The 13,078-nt window shown below is 50.9% G+C and overlaps 1 protein-coding gene and 1 long non-coding RNA gene across 4 annotated transcripts in view; one reads left to right on the forward strand and one right to left on the reverse strand.

Moving 5' to 3' along the window:
* The window catches only part of GNAO1 (G protein subunit alpha o1), a 171,828-nt gene that overhangs the window by 137,923 nt on the left and 20,827 nt on the right, over positions 1-13,078 (reverse strand). The window lies entirely within an intron of this gene.
* Positions 1-13,078, forward strand: part of LOC145717553 (uncharacterized) — a 36,053-nt gene that overhangs the window by 6,757 nt on the left and 16,218 nt on the right. Inside the window, exon 2 of one of the 2 annotated variants that reach the window (XR_014140864.1) lies at positions 7,956-8,056. The exons of the other annotated variant lie outside the window; for it this stretch is intronic. This is a non-coding gene — a long non-coding RNA (uncharacterized LOC145717553). The remainder of the gene's footprint in view (positions 1-7,955; positions 8,057-13,078) is intronic. 2 annotated transcript variants of the gene reach the window in all.

The following is a 13,078-nucleotide window of genomic DNA, read 5'->3' on the forward strand; positions in this document are numbered from 1 at the left end:
TAAAGATTATTTATTTATTTATTTGATGGAGAGAGATAGAGAGAGCAGGAACACAAGCAGGGGGAGTGGGAGAGGGAGAAGCAAGCTTCCTGCCAAGCAGGGAGCCCGATGCGGGACTCGATCCCAGGACCCTGGGATCATGACCTGAGCCGAAGGCAGACGCTTAACGACTGAGCCACCCAGGTGCCCCATTCTTAGCCCCTTTTATCTGTACTTTATTCTTCTGTAAATGGAGAAGAAACCACCAAAGGCATTGGTATTGGAAGGATTAGCATTTAAATGTGATGAAGTATGCACATGCCCAGGACTTAGAAAGCAGATGTCCCATATGCATCTGGACATGAATGTGGCCAACAGAGAACCACGTTTGCCCCCCCCACTGCCCCAGTCTCTCTCACCGCCTCACCGGGTGTCAGCACTACCACTGAGCTGCTCAGACCGAAGCCCCCTGGAATGATTGCAGTTCCTCTTGTGGATGGTGATCCTCCTCACCCTCCCAGCAGAATCAGCAGTGTGCTGGAACTGGCCCACCCTGGCTCACAAGAGCTAGCTGTGCATCATTCACCATCACGGTCAGACTGGTAGCCTGAAAGCAGCCCTGGTGGGCATAGGACATCACAGAAACTGGCATGGTACAAATAACGGCTCCCCTTCCACCTCGGGCTGGCTTACCAGCACACCACTGTCCTACTCATGCTCCAAATACTGCCCAAGTCCAGTAAGTTCTCACATCCAGGACCATAACCTGGGTCCCAGTCGGCCCCACCTCTCACCCACCTGGAGGACTTGGAGGCCTTGACCCTGTCTCCTTGCTCCCTCTCGCTCCTCCACGGCCCACCCTCCACCTAGCAGCCAGAGCGAGCTGTCAAAGTATAAATCGGATCACATGCCTTTTCTAATTCACCCCCTCTAGGGGCTTCTCAACACACTTTCTTGAGGGCCCAAGGGGCCCCTAGGCCCCTCCCACAGCTCCAGCCTCCTCCCCCCCCCCCCCCCCACTTGGCTTCAGCCACCCTGGTATCCTTCCTGGTGCCAGGTCATCACATGCTCACCCCTGTCTCTGTCTTTGTGTTCTTCCTGTTCCTCCAGTTTGGAAAGTTCTTTCCTAGGTCTTCCTAGGACTACCCCTTCTCATGATTGGGGTCTAAGCTCAGATGTCCTTCCATAAGGAAGCCCCCCCGCACCCCGCCCTGACCACTTAGCTAAAGCAGCTCCCCAGCTCTCTTCTATCCCATTTCCCTCTCCTGTTTTCTTCATGACATCTGTACATGTCATCTATTATGTGTGTTTGTGTGTCTTCCTGAGACCAGAATGGCTGCACCCTGAGGGCAGGGACTCTCTTTCCTTTACAGCCCTATGGCCAGTACCTGGAATGGTGCACGCGGCAGACACGCAGTGGGTCTTGATGGTCCTACTGACAGATGGGGCCGCCGTTAGTCCACCAGTGTTCTACCCGTTCCCTCTCTGCTAGAATGAACTCCATGCTCCCCGCAGAGGGTAGGCAAGAAGGCTCCAGCTCCATCAGATGCTGACCTGACTGCTGAATGAAGCTCAGATTCAACCAGTGAGAGCAAAAATAATTCCTGCTAGTATCCTCTGGGTGACCAGGGAGAGTCACAGTTCCCCAGCCTCCATTTCTTCCTCTGTAAAACTGGGGAAAATTCTACCTGCCTCGAGGGCCTGGTGTCAGTTAAAGCAGGCAATATGCAGAAGTGCCAGGCCCTGGGCTGCCAAACAGAAGGAACACACATTAGCTCCACTTGCACGGTACCGCCTCCCCCAACCCCCACTACATCTTCCGTTCCTCCCATAAGTCACCTGGTACCCCTGTCATCGTGACATGGGACATTCAGACTTTCCTCAACTCTCCTCACACAATCAGACGCAACGATGAGGCCCTAACTCCCACGCGACAGGGTAAACCCATTCGGCTCTACGGAGACATAATGGCTTTCCCTGTGGCGGCCTCGTGTCAGGGGCAGCCTGGCACAGCCTCAGGGACCACAGATGCTGGGCTGCACCCCGTCCCGCCTTAGCTGGCTCTCATGGAGATAGGGGACACTACCAGCTGTCCAGAAAGAGCTCATTGGCTGCTAAGCTGTGTTCAGTCTAAGCAGAGCTAGGGAGCCCTCGGGACAACAGTACCTCTCTGTCCCGGAGGCTGATGTGAATGTTCTCAAACCACCCCTCTGAAAGGGGCCTGAAGTCCAGGGTTGTCACCTGGGACCGTGGAGATGACCAGATGGGTTGCAAATGGGGCAACTGAGTCCCAAGGAACCAAATGGCCCCTGGTCCCATAATGCTGTAAGTGAAATGGGTAGACTCCACTCAGGTGTCCTGACTCTGCCAGCCACACAGCCTTGTGTCGAAGCAGGGGAACATGACCGCAGGCATGAGTGGGCATCAGGCATCTGGTTGCCGTTCTACTAGGGAGCTGCCTCTAGAAAGCTACAGAAGCCTGAAGAACAAGCTACAGATAGGCCTTGCCAAAGGCCACCTCTAAGAAGAGGGGGTGGGGGCTTTCTCTTCTTCTATGTTAGTTCCTCTCCCCAAGGCTGGGCCAGGGGCCAGGGCCAGGGTCAACTCCTCTATCCCGCTGGACTGCCTCTGGCTCGGCCAGGACAACAGGGTCTAGAACCCCCTCTCCCCCCCCCAGAAGTGAATATAGCCTGGTGCAGAGAAAGACGTACTGGCCAGGGAAGTGCAGGCTACATTCTGGGGCTCTGCCATCACTGGTCACCTGGGGCAGAGCCCCTCTCCACTGAGCTGATTTCCAGCTGTAAGATGAGGGGCTTGGGCTGTTGACCTCTAAGAGGTTCTCTCCCTCTCTGACACTCTGAGTCTAAGGGTGATCAGACAGGTCATTTACTCTTTCTGGCTCTCAGTCATTCATTCCGCGTACATTTCTGAGCATCTCTCCTGGGCAGGCACTGCGTTAGGTGCCATGGAGATAAAGAGATGAATGAAATGTACTCTTTCTCTCATGGAGTTTTGAATGTTATTCCTTGGGCAAGTTACACAATGTCTCTTAGTCTCAGTTTCCTCAACTATAGAACAGGTTTGATAATAATTCCCACAGCTAACACTGAGTAAGCCTTTACCACCGTGCAGGGACCCACGCTGCTGGCCTTTACATTCAATGCTCGTAGCCCAGAGGCAGGAACCATCGTCTTCCTCACTTAACAAAATCAAGAAGTTAAGCACTACTTCCCCAGTCACTGTGATAAGAGAATAATGAATGGCCTCCCAAAGATGTCCCCACCCTAATCTCTCGGCAAAAGGGGCTTTGCAGATGTCATTAAGGTTATGGACACTGAGATGAGGAGATTATCCTGGATTATCCAGGTAGGCCTGGTCTAATCACATGAATCCTTTCCCAATTGGGTCAGAGAGAGACACAGTGACAGGAGGGACCAGAGAGATGCAGTGGGGGAGGACTCCACTCACCACTGCAGGCTCTGACAATGGAGGGAAGCGGCTACAAGCCAAGGAAGGTGGCAGCCTCCAGAAACTGGGAACAGCCCTCAGTTTACAACAAGGAAGAAAAGGGGGACTCCTCTAACCACCAGGAACTGAATTCTGACAGCAATCCGAAAGAGCAAAAAACGTATTCTCCCCTAGAGATTCCAGAAAGGAAGGAAGCCTATCAACACCTTGATTTTAGTCTAGCGAGCCCTGTACCAGACTTCTGATCTACAGAACTCTAAGACAATAAATGTGTAGTAATGGAATAGTGGCAATAGGAAACTAATGTGGCTACTACCCACCCAGAAGGTGCTTGAGCTGAGGGCCCACATTCGTGCATGACACACTCGACCATGCTATGATGCCCACCCAGACAGTGCTCGAGCTGAGGGCCCGAGTTCGTGCATGACAAGGACACTCGACCACGCTATGAGGCTCACCTCACAGACAATGTGTAAGAGGATACCAATTCACCGTGCTTGGCACCCAGCAAGCACTCAAAATATGTTACCTACTATAATCACCCTCATCAGCACTTCTCATACATCTAGCAGCAAAGCGATGTCACACGGCTTTCCCATGTGTCAGGTGAAGGGGCTGGCCAGCATGCTCTCCTGGGATCTGTGTCCTGGGTTTATCCTCACTCACTCCCTTCCTACATTTCCCTCTGAGGTGGAAGCTCAGGCTCCCAGGCTCTCGGGTGAGCCTCAGGTCTTCAGAGGGGCTGACTGCAATTCCCTGCACCTGGGAGGACACGTGACTGGGATAGGAGCTCACTGGGGGAACAGCTCTGATGCTCTTTTTTTGGAGGCCACCAATCCAGGGAATCATAGGGCTCCAGGGTTTTGGGGGTACATTCTAACTGACACTGTCACATCACCCTGGCTGTCGAGGGGCAAACCCCAGGCCCGTTCAAGGGTTTATCTTAAGGATACCTCATGCGGGCAGTCCACTCCCTCCTGCTACGACAACCCTCATGTCCTGCAATTTCTGGGGTGCAGGGGGTTCTCTGCCACTCTCGTGGGTCTGTTGCAGAGATAATGAAATGGACTGCAAGGCACGTTGCAAACCAAGGAGGCTGCCTCACTTGCCCTCCAGAGCTGTGAACACGTTGCTGCTCCCTCCCTCCCTCCCACTGACATGCTCTGTTCTTAATAAGGCTCCCATAAAGATCTCTCCTGTGAGATAATCATAGACTCTCAGGGGCATGCCACTCTTAGCTGTCAGCAGCACTTAGGAAGACCTTATAAAGGCTTTCTAAACCTTCTGCTCATCTCAAAGTTGAGCTCTTAAAAACCCTGTGAAATCCCATTGCAAAACTTTGGTGCTTGACTCCTGGCTCTTTTCCTAAGTCTCCCCTACATCCCATCTGGCCCCTGCCATCCCCCCACAGACGTAGAGTGCTTGGGTCCCACAGCTCCGTCCTGCTGAGTGCCATCCCTGGCTCTGCTGCTGGCCAGCCTTCTCTCTGCCTTGCCTTCCTCCCCAACCCTAGGATGACAAATCAGAGACTACAGGACGCTGGCACTGGTACAGCTTTGCTCAAATGATAACAACGGCCACAGAGACACACCCATGCTCCCATCCTCTGTTTGCCGTGACGAGCTGCCTTTGGAGAATTAACAACTATTCTCAAGGTATAAGGCTATGATCTCATTATCTGGTCCCGAGTTTCTTTATCTGTGATCCAGAAGCACCCCAGGCAGGGTGTGGCGGGTCAGGGGGTTGCCTTTGGGAGACTGTTAACCCCATACACAAACACTGTTTCTTCACATTCAAAAACACAGGAGCATTTTTCTGGGGATACTCGTAGCTTCATCATTTTCTCAAAGAGGTCTGTGACCCGAGGAACATTAAGAACCCCAGTTTTAGACCCTAACGTCCTCCAGGAGGCTCGGACACTTGCAGGAGAAACTTCAAGCACCCCTCTGTTCCAGAAGCCTGGGACTTATCATGGAATCTGGCTGTAGTAGGCTCTTAGGAAATGATTTTTAAAAGAATGATTTCTGAAAGCATCCTCCAAGGTGCTGTGTTCATGCAGAGAGGAAAGCGTGCCTGGAGCAGGTGGGGGTGAATTTTTGCAGGCAGGTGGGTACGATGGCAGACCCCCAGGCTATGAGGTCTGAGTCCTCATGCCAGGTCCCTAGTCTCCAACTTGCTTCTTTACCTGCAAAAAGAGGCCAGAGACATCTGTCCCACACAGCTGTCCATGGAGCTGTGGGGAGGTTTCACAAAAACAGGAGGCGTGGAAGAGCTCTGTCAGCGAGTACCTCCTTCTCCTGCCCTTCTCGGCATGTTTCTGCGGCTACCATTCCAGTCGTACAGTTTCTCAGCATCAGGCAGATAGACTGTCTTCCTCTGCTTTGCTGGATTTTTGGACTGACGAGGGCCTTCTCTAGTTCTAGAAATTTAGAACCTCAGACCTTGGAGAGCCCAAGGCATCAGGGTCTTATCATACTGACGGGAGCCACAAGGCAGGTTTCCCCTCTGCTCTGGGACCTTTAGCACACACTTCCAGATGCTTCTCTCTCAGGGGCTATTTTGTAGGTTGGGGGTTTTAGGATTCTTCCAGAGAACAGAGGAAGTCATGACAGAGCCACATAAAAAGTAGAACGTGGCAATGGACAAAGGCCTGCATCGAGGGTCAAAGAGATGTGAGTTCAAGTCTTGACTTCTGGTTTGCTGTGTGACCTAGAAAAAGTTAAAATTCCTCTTTGTGTGTTAGTATCTTTACCTGGGGGATGGGGCACAGGGTAGGAGAAGGAAAGATCTCTAATTTTCCTCTACAAAAGAGAAGTCTTTAAAGGCCTCTGGTTTTCTGGAAGGCAATTACAATCACGATGATCTGACCCACTGAGGGGACTCCTGAGAAGTCTTTTGCTTTGAGAGGGCGTAAGCAAGAGCAAAGATGCTATGGGACACCTTAGCTTTCCAAGCCTGGCTGACTTCTCAACCACACAGGAATTTCCTCCCTAAGCTGGGGTTTGCAAGAGAGGGGAGGGTTAATCATAGCAGACCTTAACCAGTGTGGTGGTTTCAACCCAAGACCCACTGGGATGCAAAAGGCATGGTAATCAGGTACCAGTCTGCTTCCTGAGTGCACCAATATCTCCACCAGCAACTGAGTCCTTGACATTAGGACATTTAATATCTTTGACATTTTAACAGAAAGATGTAACTTGCCTTTGGACCATGGCTGTGCTGAGGCGGAGGAGTGGGCTGCCCATTTTGGGCTGAGTCTTCAGATCTCACGAGGTCCGCTGTGGGGATGCTGCTATTTCTAAGATGCACATTGCACATTTCCTACATTTTGTATCTGTGCATTTGGATAAGGGAGGGAGAAGGACCAAAGTGCTTATATAGTGTGATATGGACTGAAATGGTACTTCAAAATTTTGACTGTTCTGAAATAAAAACATAAATACATTTCCAAAAAAAAAAAAATACATGTCTCTAGGGTGCAGTGGCTTCTCTCTGGAATAGGTCAACTCAGAAGTGTAGCTCGGGGGGGAGGCAAGGAATGACTCCAACTGAGCACAATCCCTCAAAGTGGTGTCTTTCCTATTTTCAAAAAGGTGTGGATGTATACCCACAATGAAAAGATCATAGAAGGAGCAGTGGGTAGGTCTGAGCACTGTGCAATGGGAACCCCAGTAGCCTATGGGTTCAGAGAAGGCTTCTGTGAAGTGCTGTCTGTGCTGAGGCCTGGACGGGGAGTAGGGTTTGGCCCAGGCAGAGAAGGGTAGAAAGGGTGCCAGGAATAGGGCACAATGTGGACCAAGGCCAGGAGATGTAGGTGAGAGTACAGAGTCTGTGTCAGAAACTGAAGGAAGATCAGTGCGGTTCTAATGTACAAGGAGGCAAGGCGACTGGCGAGGGAAGAGGTCGGAGAGGCAGGCAGGGCCAGAGTGCCCGGGATCTGGAGCCTGTCCTAGGGAATCAGGCAGCAGGGCATCAGCAAGTCGTGGACAAGTTCTCATGGGGGCAGGAAAAACGCCCTTCTCAAGTGGCCCGTGGAGCCAGTCAGTTAGCATGGTGGATGGCTTGGTTGGGCCCCAAGTTCACCATCAGGTCTCACCATCTCACATTTTACATGAGAATTTTATGCTGGAAGTCTTTCTTGCCAAACATACCACAGCAGAACATGAATGCTCTGCCTTCTCCACTGACATTGGCACCTCCCGTCCTACTGCCTCCCTACAACTCACACCCCGGCAAGAACCAAAAGGCTGGATGATGGTCCATCCCCACCTACCAGGAAAGACATCTGAGGCCCAGATAAAAATCGTCTCCTGACTCGGGACAGTGTGAACCAGGAGAGCATCCAGCCTGGGGAGAGAACAGCTTTACTCAATGCAAGGGGGCATTTTCCATTTCCTGCAAAGGGCAGTAAGGAAAAGAAGAGGGAAGCCACGGTGGGCCATTTGAGAGGATTGCTTAGCCCACGTACGGTTTGGCACAGCTTCATAACTGTTTTTGGCATTCCTTAGAATATCAGAAATATGCATTGGACATTTGGATCACAACGCGAAGCACAATAGAACTGATTTCAGATTACGAGCTGTTTGGCACCTCCCCTGCCTCCACCTGAGTAAGTGCCCCTTCCCTCCTTGGAACATACACAGCGCATTCTCTGCCCCTACCGGACTTTACCGTGTGTTACAGTTTATCTACCAATGTGTTTTATCTCTCCTACTTGATTTTAAGCTGCTCAGAAATAAGATCACTCATTTGTAATACATTAACACAACGGGAATGGTAACCCTGGAACAGTGCAGCACAGGGTCCTAGGAAAGCTCTTGAGATCACATCCTGGCCACACCCCACAATGGTGAACTTGGACAATAGACTTACCCTTATTTTAGTTTTCTCATCTGTAAGAAGAGAGTCATAATACCTAACTTATGGTGTAATGTCTGATGACTAAAACATCTTAATGCATGTAAAACATTTGGCACCTGGCCGACCTTCAACAAATTTGGCCCTCTTACTTTCTGCATTCCTTACAGTATCCAACCAAGGGCTTCATAAATCCTCCTTCAAAAAGCTGGATGAAGAAAGAGTCATCACTTGACTTTAATTATCGGGGTCTCCTGCCCACCGTGGGCAGCACTGAAGCCAGGAGGTCAGCTGTATAGGACTTTTTAGAATCCAGGCTCATAATAGGAAGCCGCAGAGGCTCGGCCTGTATAACCACCACCCTGAATTTAATGTTCACACTACCTCACTGCAAGCATTTAGCTAAATCTGGTGTCCTGTTAAAAATGACTATGCAGCGATCACCTTGAATTGAACAAGAAGACCCAGTCTGTCACTTTTTTTGCTGAATTGTAAATCAGAGAGCTCACAATTGATGTCGCAGCAAAACTCTGAAGGCAAGCACATGTCACAGGGGGCCTTTATTTATTAGGCAAACTCGAAAGATTAAAGTTCTCAGGATGGAAAAAACTTACCAAATACAGCAAATAATCAATCTCAAGCCCCAAGTCATGGAAAATACAGCTAGTGCAAGAAGCAGTTCTATTCAAATGAGAACTTAGAAAAAAAATTTTTTTATCCCCATTTCTGCTCAATACAGATGTCCTCTCAACGCTCAGCAGACATCCTTGCTCATGGTAGTATTAGCTGCGTAACTGGGCCCCGAGCACAGTTTTTTACCAGAATTAACTCATCTAATCCTTAGTACAACCCCGTGGGGCAAGTGCTGTCATTATCCCTAGTTTACAACTGAGGAAACTGAGGCACCATGAGTGTGAGCAGCTTGCCAAGGTCATACAGCTACCAAGTGGCAGGGCCAGGACCAAGGAACCCAGGCAGTCTGCCTCTAGCGCCTTCACCCTGAACCCCTGGGCATTACAGCCTCTCAAAACCTGGGCTCTCAAACACTGGTGGAATTATGCTGAGCCTGGGGGCGGACTTAGTTGATAGTTTATATTTTGCATCCCTGTAAGACTTTCACATCCATGATCTCATTTGCAACTCCTGACAACCATATGAGACTAATAATGTAGGTCTTATTACCATCTGAGAGGGGGTAACCCCCCCCTGAGGCTCAGAGAGGGTAAGGACTTGCTAATTCCTAGCCCACAAATGGCAGAGGCAGGGCTTCAGAACAGTGGCAGGCAGGTTTGTGCCAGAGAGGGCTGTGGCCATGAACTTGGGTGCTGGGCAGTTCAGGGTATCTAAAGTGGGTGCTGGGGTATCTTCTCCCAGTCCTCCACTCCCAGGTGCAAACATAGGTATGAAGGAAGTTCACAGATGGCTGATGCTAGCCGTTGAGCAGGGAAAATTGGGGTGTCTGGGGCATGCCCACCTCTTTTGAGCACCCCTCCCTGCTCCCCACAGATTCAGACTCTCCCGAGGCTGGTAGATTCAGAGGGGCATTGTTTAATTTCCCAGGCCCTTGGTTTAAAGAAAAATACCATGACCACCCTTTAAAGGATTGAGAAATGGCACATATAGTAATACATATAGAACAATACATATAGTAAGACATACACATTTTAGGTGTACAGCTCAACAGATTTGTATAGCTGTATAACCTGAGGAAGCACTGCTTCGATCAAGATGTCATTTCTTTTAGGTGTTTGCCCTTAGCAGGAGATGCATAAGAAGGAAAGGCCCCACCACAAACCCCTCTGTTGCTCACATCTAGCCCCAGCCCCTGCTGGAAGGAGTTGAAAACTGAAGATGTGCAGGGCAAGGGAGCAGAGGTACAGGTCTAGGCTGTGAGAAGAGAGCCAGGGGAGTCGGAGATGGAGGCTCCCTCCACAGGCGGGCAGGCAGCAGAGCCCTTCCCTCTCCCTGCAGACAGTAAGTGCTCCATAAAGAGCTGTGGTGTGACGGGCTCAGCAATTCTCAATCTACTGGGGACCAAAATACACAAATATTACATACCACGTATATGTACTGAAGTTTCACATAAGCATTGCAAAAACTTCTTCTATACCCAACAGTCAATTTACAGGAAAACCCACAACAGTGTAAACTGGCTCCTCGATTTATTATGTAAATTCACCCTGAATATTCACAGTGTACCTCGGACCTATCTGGCTTATGGGGTAGAAATGGTTATGAATTGGGATTCCCTCCAAAGGAGGTTTACAGCTTAGATGAAGAAGCAAGTCTTACATGTACCAAATATTTGCCAATTGGTGAACAATAACAACCATGGTCATTAATCATTATGTTCCCAGTATGGGGCTAGACACTCTCCACTCTGTTTCATATGGTCCTCAAACCTACTTGCCCAAAGTCACAAAGCTAAAAGGAGGCCCAGGCGGGGATCCAGACCAGGCAGGGCAAACACTGAAGCTGGTGCACTACACCACTATGCTCAAACTGCTTCTCTCCAAACAGCTCGTGGGCAGGCTCGTGGTGAGCAAGACTGTGCCGGCACCTGGGCACGCGTGTGCACTCGTGTGTCTACCTGTGACGCCCAGATCAACAAAGGGGTAATCTCTCAGGGCCCACGACAGCATATTAAAAAACTCTGACGCTGTGGTGCAGGCACCATATACAACGTAATTTAGAGAATGGAGATACCCGTGTGAGTTCGCATCCAGAGGAACGCCCCCGGAGCAGATGAGCCCTGAGCCGGCTCTTGGAGGCCCCTGGAGGCCAGCCCCGCACGTGAAGAGGGCAGGAAGCCTGCCTAGGCATCCAGCATGGAGGCAGACATGGAGGTGGGGTGTGGGGGGCTGCCAACGAGTGGCATTCTAGAGCAAGAGGTAGCTCCGGATCAGTGTGGTCGGCTGCTCTGTGGTACGTTCTCCAAGCTCAGGGCAGTTTTGGACCCAATGCAGAGGGTGAAAGGAAACCATGTGAAGTGGTTGAGCAGGACGGCCAAGGGCAAGAGCAGCGTTTCTGGAAACGGCTGAGGAGACTCTAGGCACCGGACCCAGAGAAAGGCTGAGGCAGTAGCGAGGGGGCCAGGCCAGGCCCAGGCAAGGGCACAGATGCACCTGGCAGGCAAGTGTAGGGAAGCAGATGACTGAGCAGGGCAGCTCATGCACCTGCGGTTGGGACAGAGATACTGCTACCCCCGCCCCAAGATGACAGAGGGGGAGCTCTTCCCAGGCACTCTCTTGTCCCTTAGAGGGACGGGAACCCCTGCCCGGAACCAGCACTGCCATGTTGACAGTAGGTTTGAGGATAGCACTACCCAAACACTTTTTTTTTTGCCACCTTCATGGTTTTTAGGCCTTTAAAAAAAAGTCCTGCTACTTTAACTTCAATCTAAACCACACTATAACTAACACTATGGTTTTGATGTGTTAGAGACCTTTTGTCCTAAAGCACATGAAAATGAACATATTAACACATGTGTTCAATTGCACACCACTGAAGCTTCTGGTTATACTTCACATACGCCCTGTGGCTCTGGTTCCTGGGGATCTGTACCTCAACACCATATTTGCTTGCTGGGTGTGTCTAGGACCAAGGCCACCTGGGTCAGCAGCCCTGAATGGGGTCTGTAGGACAGCCTCCCTGCCCTTGTTCAAGCCTCAGTGCTCACAGTCTGGGAACTGAGCTGTGGCAGAGCTGGCAGCCGAGCTGCAGCCAGGGATGAGCCTCCTTGACTAGGAGATGAGCAGGACGGAGCGGCCCACACTCTCAGTGCTGTCTCCTGAAGGCTAGCCAGAAATGACTGGTCCTCCCTAGGCCATGCAGTGTCAACCCACATTGTTCCTGGCAGGGCTCCTTCCCTCCCATGTCCTTTGTCAGGACACATACCCACGCAGGACACCCCACCCCTCACCCCCAAGCAGCTGGCCTTGCAGCGAATAATGGTCTACATGCCCGCCCACAAGACAAAGGTCTATGCAGTTCGTGATGGACCTTTCTTTCTGACTCCACACTCCAAACAATCACTGACCCCTTTTCCCAGTTCATTTGTGCCCCTAGCTATGCAGACCTCCTTGTGGTTCCTCACAGACTCCAAGCCTTCGCCTTTTCATTCCCTCTTCCCCAACTGTACGTGGCAGGCTCCCTTGTCTCCATCAGGTCTAATTTCAGCTGCTCAGGGTGGCCTTCCCAGACCACTGTTACAAATGGTAACACATTCCCTACTCCCCTTCCGTCCACAGTAGGCACTCAATACTATCTGCAGAGTGAAAAAATGAACGAACAATATTGGTGGAGAGCATCTTGACCAAGGGGTTTTAAACACGTTAGTATGAGGGCTATGAACATCTGAAAATGGCCAGATCCACATTCCTTCTTCCCTGGAAGAATTGCTAGTGCAGGTCTTGACCAAAGAGTAGCAACTGGGTCTGGCCTGGCTTCTCTGAGTGACCTTGCAGTCCTCGTGCAGGTGAGGGGATGTCCGTGGTGCCCACCACTGTGGAGGGCTCCTGGGGATGTCCCTGCTGATCACACGGCCTGACCCACGTGGCACCCATGTGTGCCATACCATTGTACAGAAAGGGCCCAGCAGAACCCTTCCGCTACAGAGATCCTACATCCCAGCCTCCCTGCTGCTAAAGCCAGCCCAGCACCTTTTGTAACAAATGGCAATGCACCACCCTTATCTGGAAGCTACTTGTCCAGCAATTTCTGTGAATCAAAACCCTGCCAGGAGCCATGAAGGACACCGGAGAACTCTGAGCAG

Source organism: Leptonychotes weddellii, chromosome 16, assembly GCF_054177405.1.
Source record: "Leptonychotes weddellii isolate Sample4059 chromosome 16, ASM5417740v2, whole genome shotgun sequence".
Taxonomy (NCBI): Eukaryota; Metazoa; Chordata; class Mammalia; order Carnivora; family Phocidae; genus Leptonychotes; species Leptonychotes weddellii.